Here is a 19,595-nt window from a genome sequence, read left to right on the forward strand (position 1 = left end):
GGAAAAGAAAGAGGACAATCCAAGATAAAACCGTATCTGGAGTGGCGTTAAAAAACACAGGGGCTGATGGCTGTTAACTTCTGTGCACATAGGAGAAATGTGACACTCGTGCTACAGACTAATGGACAAGAAGAGGAGACCACGATGCGAGGGCAGCACACCAACATGAGGTGCCAGTTTAAGACGAGAGGGAGAAATCCCTATTAGCAATTCAAGTCAAATTAGTCTGAATATGTGTCTGGGTTTACTTCACTCCCAGTATTAATGATGACACCCAGTCACAGGCAAGATAGTTCTGACCTTGGGCCTCTTGAGACAGTTTCTTAACTTCTAACGCACAATCACACGCGTCAGTCTCACAACCACTGACACATCAGGGTCTCACGGTATATTGTTTATTGCAGATGGTTGTCTTAAGATTGTGGAATAGAGAAACAAAGCTAAAACCTGAACCTTGATGTATGCTTTTTGCAAGGAACAGTGTCCATTTCTTACATTTGAGTGGTGCTGAGGAAGGGGTCTTATCTCGCAGTAGAGAAATGAACAGGAAGGATTACAGCCACTATAGTGCACAGTATGATAGACCTATAGGAGCTCTACTTTAACTGCACACCCAAAGTCATGGGGAAATCAACACCTATCCTTCGAATCAGCTCCTAAAGGTCAAAACACAGCAGGAATGATTTCCTTATGATTCTCTCCTGATTGCATTGAGTTCACAAGGACACAATAAGCAGCCGGTAAAATTGCCTGATGTGTGCGTCCTCCAACTTTAAAGTTGAGTATTTCCAAGTTTTTTTATTATGCTCATGCAACCACAGACTTCTTTGAACAACAACTAATCGATCCTTTTGGTTTTGCTTTGGTCGACAAGTCATTTTTTAATGCTTTTTTTTAACACTTATTTCCAAGAAACTCCAGAGCATACATCTGGTAATCTAAAGTGGTGCTTTGTCATGTCATTAAAACGCTAATTTAAGGCACCTTTCTACATCCCTGCAACATAACCAACACAGTCTTCAGTGGTCACCTCTTCAGATACTCATGTGATGCTCACAGACACACAACATAACAGTTTAGCTGACCTGTTGGGAACTTCATCGCGATGGCACCAGAGGGCAAAATGACTGCTTTACTTTCAATCTGCCTTTTTGAAATCATCAAAAAAGTGTTTTGTTTTCTGTCCAATGTAATACAAGGTATAGACAGCACAAGATAACCCATGTGTATATTATTAACCTCACTAGTAACGTAGTGGATGTTCTCTGTATCCTCCGCAGTGGAGAGCCATTGACCAGTCTGCGTTATCAATGCAGTTCATGGCCACGAGTTTCTATGACCTATTCTTCAACTCTTCATGTAACATGATACTGAGGTCAAGTGGTCTCTTCATTGGACAGTGGGTGTGCTGGTGTACACAGTAATATACTTTGGTTTAAGTACCTTGTGTGTCTATGAATGAGAGAGATGGGTGAAGAAATGCTTCCAAATGTTCCCTCTCAGCTTCAGAGACTCCTCCCATCCCTCCTTCACTGACACAATACATCAAACCATGCATTCATGCCAAGCAATTGAATTCTTATTGGATATAAATCCAAACAGTGACAAATGAGGTCGCTGTCTGCATCCGAGCCTTATAAACTGACATGCATCTCTCATGACTGATCCCTTTAATTAGCATAGCACTCTGAGAGATGCATGGCTCTGTCTCGCACCTCTGCAGCCCAGACACTGAGGGGGGATGCAAAATGAGGAGCGTTACATCCACGTTAACTGTGGTCGCAAGTGCCTTTTAACTAACATTCAGAAAAATACTGAAAAAAACAAACAAAATGTGCTATACTTTTACGAAAGAGCAAGCAATTGATGGCATCAATGGGAAAGACTTGCAGACATGCTTTCCACTAAACGGAAACAGAGACGGAAGAATTGGAGTGTTTCAGTCCATCTCCAGGGTTCAGGTCACTGTAGGCAATAAGCTGCTCCGGGGGGCAACAGCAAGCTTTGTATACTGTTAGAGCTGCCATAGTTCACACTTCTCTTTGCCCCTGGTAGGCTACAATGGAGGTTCACCCTAATGTGCACTGAAGCATTTTGCATCCGAGAGTCAGAATCAATGTTAATGCCAGGTACGTTTACCAATACAAGGAATCAATAAATAATTGAAAGTGGATGAGTAAAGGTATCTCAGGGTCTTGTTGAGGAGCAAAGGTAAAAGGGATTGTAAGATTGGCAGCTGCAGAGGGGCTTTCATCTGACTGGGGATGAGATAACTGAGCTATAAAGCAAACTCTTTATTATAGAGTAAATTGCTCATGTTTAAACTCACGGTGCAATTTAATTTAAAATTCATCAATGTCTATTTGGCACGTGTTGGCTCAAAGTAATTATTCGAATAGAATAAGCAAGTTAAAATGTATTTACTACGCCTAAGGATCAAACGAATGAAACACTAAACCGTTGTGTCTGTCCCTCTAGTTCAAGGCCTCACCTGCTTTTCTTCAGAAAGCATCATTAAGCTCAGCTCAGTTTTGCTATTATATTATATATATTCTTTTCATCTCAAGTCGGTGTCAATTGTATGCACAACTTTGAGGACATATCCTTTGATGTACACACACATCTGCAGGAGACAGTTTCAGTATTACAGTGAGAGATTATTGGGAAATGAAAAGAGATCATGGATTCACAAATCTGTCCACAAGGTGAGGAAAAGCTCAACTCAAAGCACTGTAATGTATTTCATATTCAAAGGAGTGTCAAGTTTTACAGTTTGCTTTCATGAATTTTTTTATAATGAAACAAAAACCATAAAGATACTGTAAGACCTAGCAAACCTGTTTAGAGCCAAACCACATAAAGAGTAATCTAATCCGTTTCCGGTGAAATTGCAATAGCTAAAATAAGTAGGAGAATGGGGATGGATTTAAAATGTATTCTGCTTATTTTCAGGTTCATACAAGTATTTTGTGCCGTACTATGAAATGTTTCCATGCTAAAATGTTCAGCACATCTTTTCACACTCTTGACTTTGGGATTTTAGCCTTACGCTACAGACAAGGGAAACGCAAACTAAGGCCCCCTTTAGCAAAAAAAAAAAGATTGACCAATTCAGCCTGGGTGGAAGAACATGTGCGTCTCAAGTATTTTGTTTATTTAAATTGACGACCATGTGCAAGTTGCTATAATGTCAGAGAAACTATTAGCAAACATCTACTACTTGCATGCAAACATACGTTCTATCAAAAGGTGCCATGAATGTTGCAGAAAACCTGCAAAACTCTCCAGCTAGCTTTGACTGATGTGAACAGAAGACTGAGTGTGGAAGCACCACAGTTACACTTCATTAAATGCCCTTTTGTTTTAGCAGTGTTGAATTTGAGGCCTCTCTCTCTTTCCTCTCTGCTTTCTTCCCACCTAGCTCTTCCTCGAACATGAAGGATATACACCCGATGCTCCTCTCATTTGCGCAGGCCTTCACAGGGCCAATCGCAGCCTGACATTTTGTCTCAGTTCACTGCATACTATTCCCAAAGGGATCTATTAAGTTATGGTACTCAGTGAGCCAGGGAAAAAGAGAGCAGAGCTTCCGAGTGGATTAGTTAATCAATAATATGGGCAAGGATTAAAATAGATGCATTCATACGCTGATATAGGATGGGGTGGGAGCCGTCTGGCTTTCACCATTCCCTGAGGTATTGATCACCACAAATGGTGGGTGGACACTTTTTCAGGGTAATTGTGGCAAGGCTGAGCTTTGGTATTTACACAAGTCACCTCTAAAAACAACCATTTGTCTATTCCTCACTGAAACTCATGCTTGAAAGATGGTAGAGACATCTAAAGAGCATACTTGTGGTAGTTCTCTTCTATAGTTATTTCTGTCTGACTGTATGGCCAATGGGGCACAATGACCCCGGAGCAATTTCGTTCTTTGTCCTTGTGCAAATTACACTATCCTTTAATCCTCAGCAGACCAAAAGAGGAACTATGCTCATTATCATGCAACTTTGCTGCATAACTGCACCACTGAACTCCTCTCACCACAGCGAACATCTTACTGAACCTGCTCTGCTCACCTGGAGATACTCCAGTCCCAGAAACCCCCTGAGGGACGCTAAACTGCAGCTCGATGGGAGTTACAAAGAAATAGGGTTGATAAAATGATATGTTACACAGGCAAGGAGTAACGGTAATATTGAGCTAGGGGGCATTCTTCGTTTTGCAATTGTATGTCATTGTCAAGTGGAAATGGAAGCATGGGTCCGGGGGTTTCAATCCTAACAATAGTAGGAATATAACATTGTGGGGTGGGAGGTGACAATAGAACAAGTATATAAAAGGCCAATAAAAATAGGTAAAGATGTCTTTCATTGGACATCATTACCCGTTTACAGTATCTATAAAGACCCCATCAATTCACTGGAAATGATGTTGGACTCAAGCTGTTTGTACAGTGCATAAACTGACAATATCCAAATCATTATTTCCATTTATGTGTAATGATCATACCTGCATCTGTTATTGGATGCCTTCTCTCTCTTTACTCCAATTTCTCAAGCCTATCAATTCTTCTATCTCTCTCTTCCTGTCTCATTTTAAAGCCGTTTGGAATCGTAATTATGCAAACTCAACCATCTAATCTACAAATATTTGTATGCTGATGCCTGCTTTCGTATGCTGCTCTAATTAGGGCTGTAGTGTGACAAAGGCTAGCTAACAACCCATACTGTGTTCTGGATATGGCAAGGGAACAAGTAAAACAATCCATTAACACTGCGGCTCAACGTGAGTATGTCCCAGTTTGTCCCCACAGACTGCAGGCGTGTGTAAAACAAAGACCTGCTGTAAGCTGACCTCCCAACGGGATAACAGGTAAGTTAATTAGTCATGCATCAGCAGCGCCTTAGCCAGATTTGGTCGCTCTTTGGACAGGAAATTTAGCAACATTTCCTTTTGCACTGTGAATGGAGAAAGCCTTTGAGAGCTGCGACCTGATGTCTGAACATTAAAACCAACGGTGGCAGCTTCCTGCGTGTTTTATTTCCAGACTGAACCCAGAGGAAACCACTGAAACTTTGTTACTGTCAAAAATTTTCTTCATTTATCCTCTCAGAACGTATGGTTTTCCAGCAGGCCCTTAGGCTATTGTATTTTTATTTACTTTTTCATTTGTGATAAAATATCCATGCTATTCACCAAAGGCCTACTGGCCTCAAGTTTAGATGAAATTAGAAATCTATAATTCAGTTCACACTTCAGAAAGTGTGCCCAGCAGAGTAAATGTTTGGGGAGGGACACACACACACACACACACACACACACACACACACACACACACACACACACACACACACACACACACACACACACACACACACACACACACACACACACACACACACACACACACACACACACAGTAAGGGAGGGAGACAGAAAAAGAGAGATTTAATTTCCTCAGCGGATCAAACTGCTCATGGCACAGTAAAGTCTCCAGAACAAAATCTTGAATAATGAACTATACGTGCATAAAGATATGTTCCTTTTTAAATTGTATTATTTATATGAAACATACAAGTATATTGCAAATAAAAACAAAACCAGAGTGGAGTTAACTCTTAACAACACAGTTTGACGAGAGCCAGGAGAAGAGTTCAATGGTGGTTTGCACATCTCTCTGATATAATTGCTTATAGAGGAAACTGTATGATCCTTTCCACATCTTCCAACTTTTTCCTCAAGCCGCTCTCAGCTGATGTAGTCACTTCAAAGATCCAACTTAGTGGGATGTTATTGAATTTTTGTGGGTGGAGGGCGGGCTGGAATAGATATTGCTCAAGAGTTTTTCACCAACACTCAGACCAATATCATCAGATATTAAACACGGGAAGAGATCACTCCCTTTGAAGAACGGGAGCAGGAGATTGAACAAAGGCAGGAGAACACAAGATCTATTATCTCATTTGTTGACGGCAAGAAAAAAAATAGAGTCTCGGGGCATGAGGAATTTTTTTCGAGATTCACACACACTGTCTTTTCATTCCATTGTGCTTTGTAGAGTTTAGTAGCAGATGCTTCATTGCCTGTCCCAAATAAACAGAGGCTATCGTTAATGGAGAGTGTCAGATTATACATAACATTTATATTTAACAACATTGGTGGTCAAGTTTGAAATCTGGGGAAACTTAACAGTGCATGAAAGGAACGTCAGAGGGAATCAATGAGTGGTTGTTTACAGAAAAACAATCATCAGTGTAGCAGAGTAACTACTGAAGGCCACACATGTGTAAAGTGTGTTTTGTCTAAGGATTGAGTCACTACTGCATCGACAGTGGGACACATGATGCCACACTTCAGTCATGAACAAGGTTACGATTCAATTTGGCTTTGCCTACAGCTGATGCTACAGTTTAATGTGAACCCACTTCAGGAATATCACGGAGTAATAGCCTTTATCCTGGCAATATCTGTCACGTATAATTTAAAAACCTCTCTGGTTATTCTGACAGGGAACATGAAATATCTTTTTCTATTGTCATGTGTGAGACAGATGGAATTTTCCTCCCGTCACGCTCTGATTCAAGACAGAGCGGAGAACATTGAGAGATGTGCGGGAGGAGGTGCGCTGCTATATGTCAGCGGAGATCTTGAGAAAACAGCAGAGAAATTAAGATATCACAGTGTCAAATGCTTGCTTGTTTTATAATGCTAAATGTTAGTATTGTATTTTTAAATCAGTCAAATAAAAAATAGGCTTTATTTTTTGTGTATCTGACTTAACATTGTGGGAATTTATTTACCGTCCAAGTCACAGTGATGGAGGAGAGTACTTAGATTAAGAAATATTTGTATTCAAGTATGGCTTTAGAATGACAATACTATATATATAATTCATTTAAGTTGATTCTAACAGATTTTTACACCCGATGTCATACAATCTTTACAAACGGTTGGTTACCCTTGCTTGTGTAAAGGACAGTTTACACATACAGAACCATCACTGGGGGTTTGGTAACTCTAGGAATTATAATATGCATTACTAACAGCAGTACCTTGTGTTTTTGATCAATCCTATTGTTCTAATAATAGCAAGCTTTATTCAGATACATCCATACATAAAGAGAGAAAGAAAACAAAGACACATTTATGAATGCTGCACAAAAGACGGCATCAGACATAGCTAATTGACTGCAAAATCGAGTTGACATTTAAAATAAACTATTTCAAGTATTCTGTTCCTGGAATACATTCTATATTTTTCGACAGATCTGTGAAAAAGCTCTTTAATTATTCAGTCCTAAAACTGTGCATTTTTATTGATATACAAATTCAATTATGTATTGTGTTTCACTGTCTTTCCTTTGAATTGATCTGCCCTCTCCAACAGGCGTCATCAGCACAATGTCTTTCACAGGATTTCATGATTCTCAACAAATTGCCAGGAAATACTGTGTATAAAAGAGGTCATACATTCAACCATGCAGTATTTTCAGAAAAAAAAAGCAAAAAGGGATACAAAATAAAAGGAATTAAACCTGACATACATGACGGTTAAAGTGTTTTTGTGCATCCTGATGGACGACTAATGCACACACATAATAATCAGTATGTATCCGAAAGGTGCCACACAGTGAGGCAGACAGAAACCTCTGTGAGCCTTGCAGGCCATCTGCCATGGCCACATCTGAGAACTACATCTGACAGGCAATTAATAAGAGAGTGTCTTGCTGTGGTGGCCAACCTCTGTGGCATATGTCACTCTGAAGACACTCGTTTATCTGCCATCTTTTGTAACAGGACTAAACAGAAAGCAATTTTCTGGCTTTTATTGTAACGTTCTCTCACTTAAGTAGGTTAGTTTACTCCAAAGCTATCATCTTTAGAAGAACAAGTCCTTGGAAATTGACGTTTGGAAGAAACCGGACATGCTTATGTCAGAATATCCTTGAGCATGGACAAGGTTGTGGTGAGGATAATTGGACAGATGATCCAGATGCTACTGTAGCTGTCGTAAGTCTTTAAAAAAGTCATATGTAAGCAATTGCCCAATGCAGCCCTGCTTCTTGGTCAAAGTTGTAGCAAAAGGTCTTGTGTTGCACACATATTGAAGCCTTGCTGTACGTATCAAGCTCTGAGTCCACATCAAGAAAAAATATGTTTTTCAAGTTTATAGCTGCAGATTTAGTGAGTTGATGCAGCATACTTGTGTTAGATGTGTCCATGTGCCAGGGGGAAGTGTCAGTGCTTAAAAAGTGTAATGGAGTTTGGTTTTGCCAAGAGATTCTAAAAGGAAAAATAAAAAAAGTCCAGATCTTAAAAGTCCATAACGTTTAAGATCTGCAGAGTAAAACAGTACACTGAATAGAACCCAGCTCCAAAGCCATGCATTTATGAGGCCACCACTCGGAGACACCCCCCACCAGTGATGAAGAGATGTCATGCTGAACGTTGGTTAGTTTTGGTTAAGAGTTGCCTTAGTTTATGGCTATGTTTGCTCTAGTGCATAACAAAAACGTGAGCATATTTGGCCAGTTGCATCCAGTCAAAATCCAGGCAAAGCAGGGGTTTAAATATCACTATGTGGCCCCCTTAGCTATCCACAGCAAAAAAAACAGTAAACCCAATAAAAAGATCCCCACTTCTCACTCTCTGTGCACACAGGAGCATTATTAAAGAAGTTTGTGGGAGTACGTTGGACACGTTTACCATTAAAAATAGAGACAACTCATGTGATGGGAGAGGAGAGGTTCTGGCAGCAGAAGTCAAAAACATACGAAGTTGGTCATCTACTTCGTAATGCCTTTGATGCATTTTGGTTTGAAAATTAATTTTAGTGAGATGCTACGAGGGTCTTACTTCTGCAGAGAAGAGAATCCCAGTTTGCTGAGCAATAGCACATGGCATCAGAACAGAGGCTCAAAGGTTTAAGGATAAGAGGCCAAAGGGTGAAGCTAATTGGAGCACTGGCCAGCACTGTGGCTGTGAGGGAGCCCACTATGCTGCGATATCGATATCTAGGAGGACACTTGTGTTCAGCAATCTGTCGAGAAGAGAGAAGGAGAGCGGCACATAGAGCATTTGCTGGAGTGAATCGAAGAGGGAGATGTTTGGTTAGAGAGTTTAATATCACATTTCAGTGGGAAGATATCATCACATCCACTTATCCAAACCCATCATCTAAGAACTGGGTCAGATAGAAAATGTTTTTACTCCATAGTCCACTATATGGCGATATGATTACGACTAATGCATAAAAGTGTATTCCTTATGTTGCCAGACCACAACATTAAATCAGTTTTGTTATATGAAACAAGGCATACAGTACATCAGTTGGTTTGCTCTCAAAACAGGTGAAGTAGCTACTCTTTAACTCCAACATCAGGCGTCTGTTTGTGGTCCCTTCTGTCAGTGCCGCTGCAAATGTATAGGATCTATGCCTCAAAGAGCAGTGGATATCCAGGTACAACCGATGTCCTTTAAACAACAAGGTTGTTATTGATACGCTAAAGCACACTAATTTACCAGTCTTAGTGAAGGGCCACGCAGATAAGACTCTAAGCTCTCGTCCAGTGAATCCATAACGCCAAGGGAGCAGCAGGTCTTGTTCTGGTGGAAATCAATTGTGAGCACACTGCTGGTGTAATATGACTTTGTGAATAACTGCCGAAGCAACACTTCACAACTGTCCCTCAAAAACTTTCGAGTGGAGGAGAAAGCACGACTCCACACCAGAGATGTAATTAAGATGCAAGGTGCCAAATGTCCGGTACATCACTTTACTTGGAGGGTGGGAGCAATTATTAAAGCCCTAACACCAGGATATCTGCTGCCCTGTTATACGTTTGTCACATGGCAGCTCAAATATTCTGCCTTGTGAATTGTAGTGGTTTGATTATGTCTGTATTCACTGAGCCACGCTGATGCTCTGATGCATTTTTCAAATCATTGGCCAAATGCTTTTATCTCCAATGAACATTATCATTGGAGATTGTCTGCTTGGAGTGATTGTTAATTATTGATCAGTTTTTGAGATATCCTCTTAAAATATTCCCTCCTTTGAGGGTGAATTAACTGGAGCTTGAACTAAACTAAAATATCATCTCATTCAAATATAGCTGCAAATAAAGGAGAGGGGCAAAATATCTAGTGTAAATGCACGCAAAACTGCTTTTTCCTTTTTTGAAAGGTGAGCCGCCAGATATCTATGAGTTTCTGGGAAGATAAACAGATTGGGAAAAGATTCAATATGCAGATGTTCTCATCTCTCTCAAACACTTTAAGCACCAGGCTGGGTGGAGGGAAACAAAATAACTTTCTTTCCTCAATAAAATGGCATGAAGAGAAAGAAACCTGACTACATTTGGCTGAAACAGCCGAGCTTAACCTCATTTGCAAACCCACAGATGACTGGCATGCTTATAGGCAACAGAGGGTTCCTAATGCAGATCAGGCTTCTCAGGTGCTCATTTTCTATTCATAGAAGAGAGGACGTAATTGTGCATTGCAAGATTTCACTGTTAGTTACTAGACACTTTTAGATTAAGTGGACTGATAATGGATAGAGAGGGACTTCGGAAATTAGAAGTTAAATCAGCTGAAGTTACTTTTCATTTCTGTCCAAGTCACATACCTGAAGCTTTATACAGTATGTCATGTGTGCCATCAACTCTCAAACTATTGCCATCAGTGTATCCTTTGGCACCTAACTATTGAAATTCTCTAGGATCTATTAACTTTTCTATTTCTAGGACTATTGGTCCCTCACATTTCTACCCTTTGTTTGAGGACTATGACTATGCAAGACTTACATGTAAACAATGTAATAGGACAGAATAATCTCTTACCGGCAATCATGGTGGCCAAGTAAGAGATGTTGCTTTTTGGAAAGAAACTCATTTTTAGCTGCAACAAATTCAACATCTGCAATTGCTCAGACCAAAGTCAGACCAATAACCAACCAAGTAAGCAAAAAGTGTGATTGCATCCAACAGCGCACTTCCATATGATGTTGCATTGCAATACTGTACAATAGTGCAAGTTTAATTCACTTTGCATTGGGACCCTAATCTGCATGCTTGTCTCATTTAAATAATTGAGCAGGCTGCTCCAAATACAGCATTATACCATTAATTGGTAAAGGCCTTTCCACTGAAGCTGCCTCCTGCATTTAAATATGCTTTTACGATAACCTACATACAAACAAATCAAGATTAATTTTGATCACACATAATTGCACATTCATAATATTGGTGGACAAATAGAACATAGACTGTTAATTACTGCTACAATAACAATGTTATCATAGATCTGTGTGGTAGCCACCAGCATGGCATTTATCTGAGGGTGGGAGAGTGCAGTCATGCAGTCAGTCACATGGCTGCCATCTGGGTGTCACACATGCTGGGTCAGCCACTCCTGGTGGAGTCATGCTTTCTCATTCTCAGGCTGGGGTTTTCCCTGCAAGTCAGCGTGTTTACCACAGTAGCCTGTATGTTAAATGGACTGTATTTCTACTCACTTTAACCATGTTCAAGGAAGCTAACATTTAGACACATCCACATGCTGTTGGCCATGCCATTGGGAGCAACTTAGCTTGGGTTAAGTATCTTGCCCAAGGATACATCAACATGCAATGAGGCAAGTGTCAGAAGCAAAGCAACAGGGCCTGTCTGACTGACTTTCTTTTGGACACTGATATACACTTCATCTTCCAATCAGCAGGAGCAGAGCTAATGGGCATGAGCACACAGGAAGCTGATGCTTTTAGTGCATGTGTTTCACAAAAACCTTTCATTCCTGCAATAAAATATCAAACATACATTGTTCTTTGACAAAGAAGTCCTTCCTGGCAAGGGGGATTGGTGAAGGTGTTGATCATTTTAGCCAGTAAGCAATTTATTAGATTTTAATTACTGCTACTGGCAAGGCAAGATGGTCAGTGCAGTCTGGAAGCCAACATCGGAGGGCTCGATATCAAAGCAGACGGGCTTTGGTCATTTGGCACTAGCGTCCAAATCAAGGCCGAAAGTCTTTGACTTGTGTTGCTAAGGAAAAGTGAACGAGGAATAGTGTGGATACTTCCTTTTATAAGGCTAGACCTCCAAGCGTTACAACTTTTTGTGCAGTGATTATCTTGATGGAGTCTCTGGATGTATAACGTATTCTAAAAGTATAATCCAATGACAGAGAACAGCTGTACTGTAAAATAGGCCGCCTGGTTATGTCGCTGGGTTTTGGAATTCCTTGCACAGTGCAGCTTGGCTCAGATTACAAAGCATGTAAACAGTTTCTGGCAGGGCATGCAAGTAATCCCATCTCATTAAGCCACTGCTAACAATGCTAAGTGAACTGTGACTTCTCAATGTGCAAATGCATGTTAAAATAAGTGGGCTGGAAAACCCTTTTCCGCTGTCAGTCCCTTTTCAACTGTGAGCTCATATAAGGGGTCAACATTCATCAGGCAGCCTTTAATGAGTCAAATAGAGGGAGGAAAACTCTGCAGAGAGGGCTGATACAGAATGTGACAGAAACCAGACGGTGCTTATCTAATTGGTGTAGATGTGTGCAGGCAAAACTTTGTTTAATTTGCAACATACTGTAACTGACAATAAATTAAGGATGACCACATTACTTTCATTTGATCATTTCCTTACTGTGTTGCTTCAAAATATTCTTTAATGTCCTGGAGAAAAAAGTTGTAGGATAACATCTCTAGAATAGCAGCCAATTAGGATCAATCACACTCCTAACCCGTCCTTTTGTAGGACTCCTATGGTGCGACGAACCTCAAAGCCATGACAAACACTTGATGGCAATGTATGTCATTGCAATGGAGTGCAACGCATTACCCCCTATCCTCTCATTTTTTTTTAAAGCCATCTCATTTGAGATGAGTCAAGTGGAGCTACCACTTTATTGGGCATTCCTAGAAATCAGGATAACAAATATTGTTGAGAAGTTGTGCAAATGTTTTCAACGCTAAAAGGGCTTTTTAAAATTATGTTTGATATCATGACTTGTTAGTGCACGGTCTCATTGGATGTAAGGTTGCATTAGGGGCTGCATGGCTGCAGTTTTGCAACTGAAGCAGATGATTAAACTTTGGCTCTTGAAGGATTTTGTCACTGTTCTCCATCTCTTTCAGACTGAGCCTCAGGCGATGTGACCTCAGAAGACAGGGGAACCTCACTCCAGTTTGTGACAAGCCAGTTAATATGGGTGAAGGCCTCATAACTTTAGCTTTAAGTGTGAAATGTTTTGTTGATATGAACATTATTAGTGAAAACAGAACAGCATTTCTTCTGTTGTTTAGCATTGCATGTTGCCAACTGATCTCGCAGCTCATCTCATCATTCTTACCTTACGCAAGGCCAGTGTGAGTTAAGCTGTGTAATCTAAAAAGAGCTAATGATAGCATCAGAGGGGTGAGTATACATCCCCCGTTTCTGATTTCCTCCCTCTCAGTCTCCATTCTTTTTACTCCATCTCATACTGCTGTATTTTACATCCACCAATAGCAAAATAGTGCATAATAAATCTCACTGTACACTGTACTGGAGCATATTGAAAAACTGACAAATGCATGCATGGAACAAGACTAATATGCAAATGTGCCTCGTCCTGTAATCCAGCAGTGATCACAAGAGGTACTAAAGAGCCACAGAGTCACGAAACTGCGCCTCTTGAAAAGGCTGGGAGCCAGAGAACATTTCAAATAATTCCGCTCTCCCAGAATAAAACAATGACTCACAAATATCACCTTACTTCTCTGTGAACCGAAGTGAAGATCAGATACAAAGCACCGAGCACAGCTACACCCACTCAACTTTTATTTATATTGCGTACTTGGAAGAATCCCAGCTATGTGTTTTTCCCAATCCAATACTGAGCCAAATATGGTTTAAACAGCGGAATCCCATTTTGTCCATGTGCAGTATTCACTGTTGTCTTAATATCATGCCTTTAGTGTCTGTGGTAGTAGTAGTCGAAATAATGTGTGAGCTTTAACCATTAACCCAAAAAAGGTCCAAATATAATTGATAATTATGTTAAAAGAGTCAGAGTCACTTTGTTCACCCTGCAGTGGGGAAATGCACAGCGTCACAGCAGCAAAGGTACAGTACAGTTAAAAGGCAATGTAAAGAGAGCTTCTTTTTTTAAATTAAAAAACGTAAGCACACATTATTGAAAATATAAAGAAATAAGACAAAAATTACAAGTATACCATGGTAAAGAATAACTAGCAGTGTTTTCAAATCTAAAAGTGTTAAAGGAGCCGGTAACGTTAAAATGAACTGCACCTAAAAACTTATAGTCATTTCTATATATATGCAGTTATGTGGACAGGGTTAAACCTCAGAAAGCTGTGCTTTATCTGTAGCTCTGTATCTGTCAGATTCAAAGGCTTTATTTGCCATATCAACAAGTCTCAAGCTCCTCAAACAATGCAACATACAATATTGCAGAACATGGTCCAAGTGTGTTGCAGGAATACGAAATATATGTAAATATCAAATAGAATGAGCTTAAACCGAATGCAAAATAAGATACTGTAGAGAAGAATAAATACTGAATTCTGTATAAATATAAATCCTTGGGCATGGGAACTGAGGTCTACCAATATGTGACATCAGGGGGTCTTAGTGAACTATGTAATGAAATGTACACAAGTCATGACAAAAGGTCAAGAGTACTTTGGCTCCCCTGCAGAGAAAACTGAGACCTTCAGCGATCGAAAGAGAGGTCACATCACCTCCCTCAGCCGATGCTGATCCGACACTTTGATAGCAAAGTGATACCAGTCTCTCATACACAAAACAATTAGTCTCAAATATATGAATGCGTGTTGTTAGTTTATAAGACATAGGCTGGAGCAATATGTTACACTCTTTTGAAATGATTTGCAGAGACATATAAATAAGGAATAAGGATGATCAATGTTGATTTGCTTTGCCTGCATATTCAGTCTCACATTTATACGTCTGGTAGCGCTCTCCAACCCTGTGCGCAAACAGTAGGAAACATTTCCAAAAAAAGTCTAAAAATAAAGTAACAATCACACCATAAATAAATATTCTATTGCAGAGCAGTATGTGTAAGGAAGCTGAGGCAAGACAGAGACAACATGGTGAACTCCGATGATAAAGTAAGAACTTATCAGTATTTTTGTGTGGGCATCAACACACACCAAGCAAGCAGCCTGAGAAAGGTCTACAACCTTTAACAACTCACAGAATCTGCTACGTTTTGCTTACAGGGCCCGCAGCTTAATCGATAACACAAACAGCTTGACTTCAGGGTCACATTTGAGAAGTCCAGTTCCTCCTCCAACAGCATCTACTCCACAGTAACTTACTGTAGCTCATCTGAGCTTTCCCCTAAAGCACCTCTGACAGAAATGACAGTGTGTAAGACAAGAGAGTGGAAGTGCTCGCTGTACCATCAATCACAGAAGAGTAGAGCTGGAGGCTGATCCCACTCCCTCCCAGCATTCTCGTCACCAAACCACTATGTCAGAGTCAGAACAGGTCAATCCCACCTGGACTGCTGGCATCTCAACAGCTTCTGTCCTGAACCAACACTACTACCAGCAGCACATCAAAAACCAGCTGGACCACACGCACAGCCTTTACTCAAAATATCTCAACTGATGATCCTAAACACTTACAACCATAGGTAGAGTGGTGAGAGTATCATCACATTTTACGTTTGTTGTGTTGTTCTAAAGGTTTATGTTCTGACGTTGTTTACTGCAGGATGAGATAATATAAAAAGCAGTCAGTACATGTTCACGACTTCAGTAAATGTAAATGTAAAAATACTTCTGCATGAAAAGTTGAACACAAGTAAAAAGGAATAGCATTAATATGTTATTTAAGTATAAAGAAGGCTACACGTACAGGTTTGATCCCTCATACTGAAAGATATATTATCATATGACATTATTCAATCATTAATACTATAAATGTTGAAGCAGCCAGTCCTACAGATATATTGAACAAGTGTTTCCAAGAGTGTTATCAGCACACAAAGACTACCTGCCTCTTTTTAAAGCGTCTCAAGGCTGCCAGCAACAACACCTGAGGGATGGCAACTGTGCAATCCGAGCAATATGTCTGCAATGTCACATCAAAACACCTGTGTGGACTATGCTAGTCAGTTTACATTAACTATTACTAGCCTATCCTACTCAGGTGTGCCTGTGACGCTATAGTCTCAAAACCAGCCGATGATTTATCTCGGATAATGGAGTTTCTCCGCTGGAGTCCAACACACTGTACCCTGAAAAGTTTGTAGGCGCATACCTGCAGCTCGTCAGAGGGACAATCAGCTGATGCACATTCTCCCCCCCCCCCCAAAATGACAGCGCACACCTGATAACGAACGGAAACAAGTGGTTTCACTTAACCTTTTCCAGTCTTTGTTGCGCATTTTTATGCACAACTGATCCTCTTGAACTCACCCATCGTTCCAGTATGAGTGCTTCTTATGAATGTATATCAAATATTTGTTATCAAATAATCTGATCCTTCAAAATGCCGACTTATATCAAGGGCTTTTGTAACAGTTTCAGTCCCGTACTTTTCTTATACTTTCATACTGAATTTTAAATCTGTCAAAACGTTACCTTTAAAAAATCATTGTTATTGTCATAAATACATCCCCCTCTACATTAAACTAACTAAAGATGCGTATCAACAAGCTTATCCACCTTAAAAACCCCAAACTCCATATTAAATGTCTTGTATTTGAGTATATTATATGCCACCTGTACAAATCCAACAGTTCTCCACCAAACAGTATTTTTGGTATCAAAGAGTCCCTGTTCTCGAAACGGTTTGTAGTTTCTCATTCACAGAGGACAGCAGTTGTAGTCAGCTGGATTCACACGAGTTACAATGGATTGTATTGCTGACCCACTTTCATTACAAGAAAAAACAAAAACAAACGCAGCCTATTACTGTGTCCACAGAAACTTCTCTCCTGCAGCATTATCCTCAGCTCCACTGTCACTCTGAAGGCTCAGTATGCACAATAGGAGTTATATGGAACATATTGACATGTAATGAACACCATTACAATTGCCTGTGGAAATAAAACAGACCTCTTCTCAGCAGACATGATGATTTATTAAAAGCACTACTAACATTAACAATGATTTTATTCAAGCGCAGCTAAATGTAATACAGACTGTTTTCTGTATTTTCCCCAAAGTGACATGTCAAAATGTCCTCTGTGAAAAAGAAATGTACTGCATATATTTTCACCTCATTAAACTCCTAAAAACAGAGACCAGTTTTAACACCCATCACACATACTGGAATTCAGTGCCAGTCCACACCTGCATGAAACCAGATAAATGACTATGTGTGCTAAAAACTTCTGAGCAGCAGAGGAATCATAACAGACCTGGACCATCTGACATAATGACTTTTAAACAAATAAAGAAACATCTATTGTGTGAAAAATGTAGAACAAGGTGAGAATAATTATGACTTTCTTGGAAACAGCTTACAAACAGTTCATAAAGGCTGGGAACTAGCTCGCAAACAAAAAGTCTTTGGTTGGCTGCATCATTGCATTCACAATATAAAATGAAATACAACAAAATAGACACCTTAACTGGCACTTGTGAAAAAAACATTTCATTTTAATGAGACCAGATTGTCCAAATTACAAAGATTGAACTGATTTTTCTGCAGTAGAACTGTAAAAGGATGCAACAAACTGGTGTAATAATGTCTATACAAATAGATAAATACCCTTATGGGTTACTACTGTGAAGGAAATGTGCTTCTGTTGTAATACAAAAAGTTGTTCACTATAAAGTTGATTTAACCATTGAAGTGAAAAAATACACATGAAATCTGCATTTGGTACTTGAATACATTAGCTACACAGTAAAGCAGAGCCATCAATGAATAAGCTGCAGGTATTACTAATGAATGATGATGATAACAGGAGAGGATGTGTTTTAACTTCAATATTAAGATTTTAAAAGATAAGAGCAGCTCATTAAAGCACAATAGGCTTTCAAACTTTATATTAAGTTTATGGTTTAACCTCTTTTTGGCCCCCCAGCGGCGTGACTGTGAAGTGCAGTCTTCCCCTCCTCTCCACCTCCACCCCCCCTCCCTCTCCAGCCGTCGCCGGGAGCAGTGTGTGTGAGAGTGTGTGCTGGTGTAATCTGACAGCACGCCGGGCTGCGTTTCCTAAGAAAAGCTGCGCTCTCAGTCTTATTGCCGCTCTCCTTGTCTCTGTGCGCAGTGACAGAGAGCAGGTACGCTTTATTCACACTTTGTTTGCTGCTCTTCACAGATGTTATGTCCACACTTTTTGGGTGGTGTTTGGGGGGACTCCCCGGTCTAATGGAATCTGTTGTGGCTGTTTTGGTCTCTTCTCTGTTTCAGTGTAACCGCGGGCCTGTTTTTGGAATACGAAAAGCATTGCTGTTTTCTGACTTTGAGAGAAGGAAGAAGGGACTCCTCTGGAATTTCCTCAGGAATTTATCCGGACAGCTCCGGTAAGACGATCTTCCGATGATCAAAAGCTTCATGATGAAGTGTGCATGCAGCTATCACCTTATTGAGTTAATCTTTAATGGAAACATTAAACAAGCGTGTCCTTCATTTTCCCATTCTTCTATTTTAATTACAGTTACCGGGGCTTTGCATTCTACCGCCTGGGTATATAGTAAGTAGTATAGACTTTCTATGCATCCCCTGTTTGTGAATGGCTGTTGAAAGGTGCTCTCCATGTTTATTCTGTGTGGGATTAAGTGTCAGTTGCCCCAAGTTATGTGTCGTGCCGCGATGTGAGAGGTGCCCAGGGCGCAGATTCCTGCATATCCCGAAACTGCGTTTTGGGTGATATGCGCGCAGCGTGCACCGGGCTGCTGCACGCCTCACACTCCAGATGGTGGCGAGATATTTACAGATTTTATTTTATCGCCATCATTTAAAACTGTGCAGAGACGATGTCTGGAGGAGGTGATGTGCTGTGTGTGAGCTGCGGGACGTGCTGAGAAAGTTTGCTTTCTGTTTGCTCCTGAACGCTGACATGCTTTGAAGGGGTTGTCTGTGAACGTGTGTGTGCCCAGTTCTCCCGACTCAGGTGATGCAGGGGGAGGGGGGGTTGTGACTCACTCTCTTTACCCATCCTGCTGCTGTTATCTGACAGGCTTTGATGTCATGTTTGACTGGTGACTGACAGTGGATCATGCGCAGTGGTGTGTCAGCACCTCCATCACTGCCAGCTTTATTTGGAAGTTACCAAAAAACATAATTTATTCCACCCTCTTTCTGTGTGTTAAAGAGTGTTAGTCAGCTACTACTGACAAGTGATTCATGTAGCCAATTACCTGTGATTTGCAGCCCGAGAAACAAAAAAAAGTGGAGAAAGGCAGGATAATGAACTGAAAAGTTTGTGTGCTTCAGTATTTTGTGGTCAGTAAAAGCAACCACAAATGAGGGAAAAGATGGCACACACACACACACACACACACACACACACACACACACACACACACACACACACACACACACACACACACACACACACACACACACACACACACACACACACACACACAC

General features: G+C 40.4%; 1 protein-coding gene and 1 long non-coding RNA gene across 2 annotated transcripts in view; one reads left to right on the forward strand and one right to left on the reverse strand.

Annotated features, from left to right (window-relative positions):
* The window catches only part of LOC134875715 (uncharacterized), a 373,215-nt gene that overhangs the window by 60,337 nt on the left and 293,283 nt on the right, over positions 1 to 19,595 (reverse strand). The window lies entirely within an intron of this gene.
* Positions 18,152 to 19,595, forward strand: part of LOC134875714 (receptor-type tyrosine-protein phosphatase delta-like) — a 305,785-nt gene continuing 304,341 nt past the window's right edge. Inside the window, 3 exon segments of the mRNA XM_063900319.1 lie at positions 18,152 to 18,283; positions 18,414 to 18,526; positions 18,661 to 18,696. The gene's annotated coding sequence lies outside the window, so the exon portion shown is untranslated.

Source organism: Eleginops maclovinus, chromosome 14 (genome assembly GCF_036324505.1).
Source record: "Eleginops maclovinus isolate JMC-PN-2008 ecotype Puerto Natales chromosome 14, JC_Emac_rtc_rv5, whole genome shotgun sequence".
NCBI classification, from domain to species: Eukaryota; Metazoa; Chordata; class Actinopteri; order Perciformes; family Eleginopidae; genus Eleginops; species Eleginops maclovinus.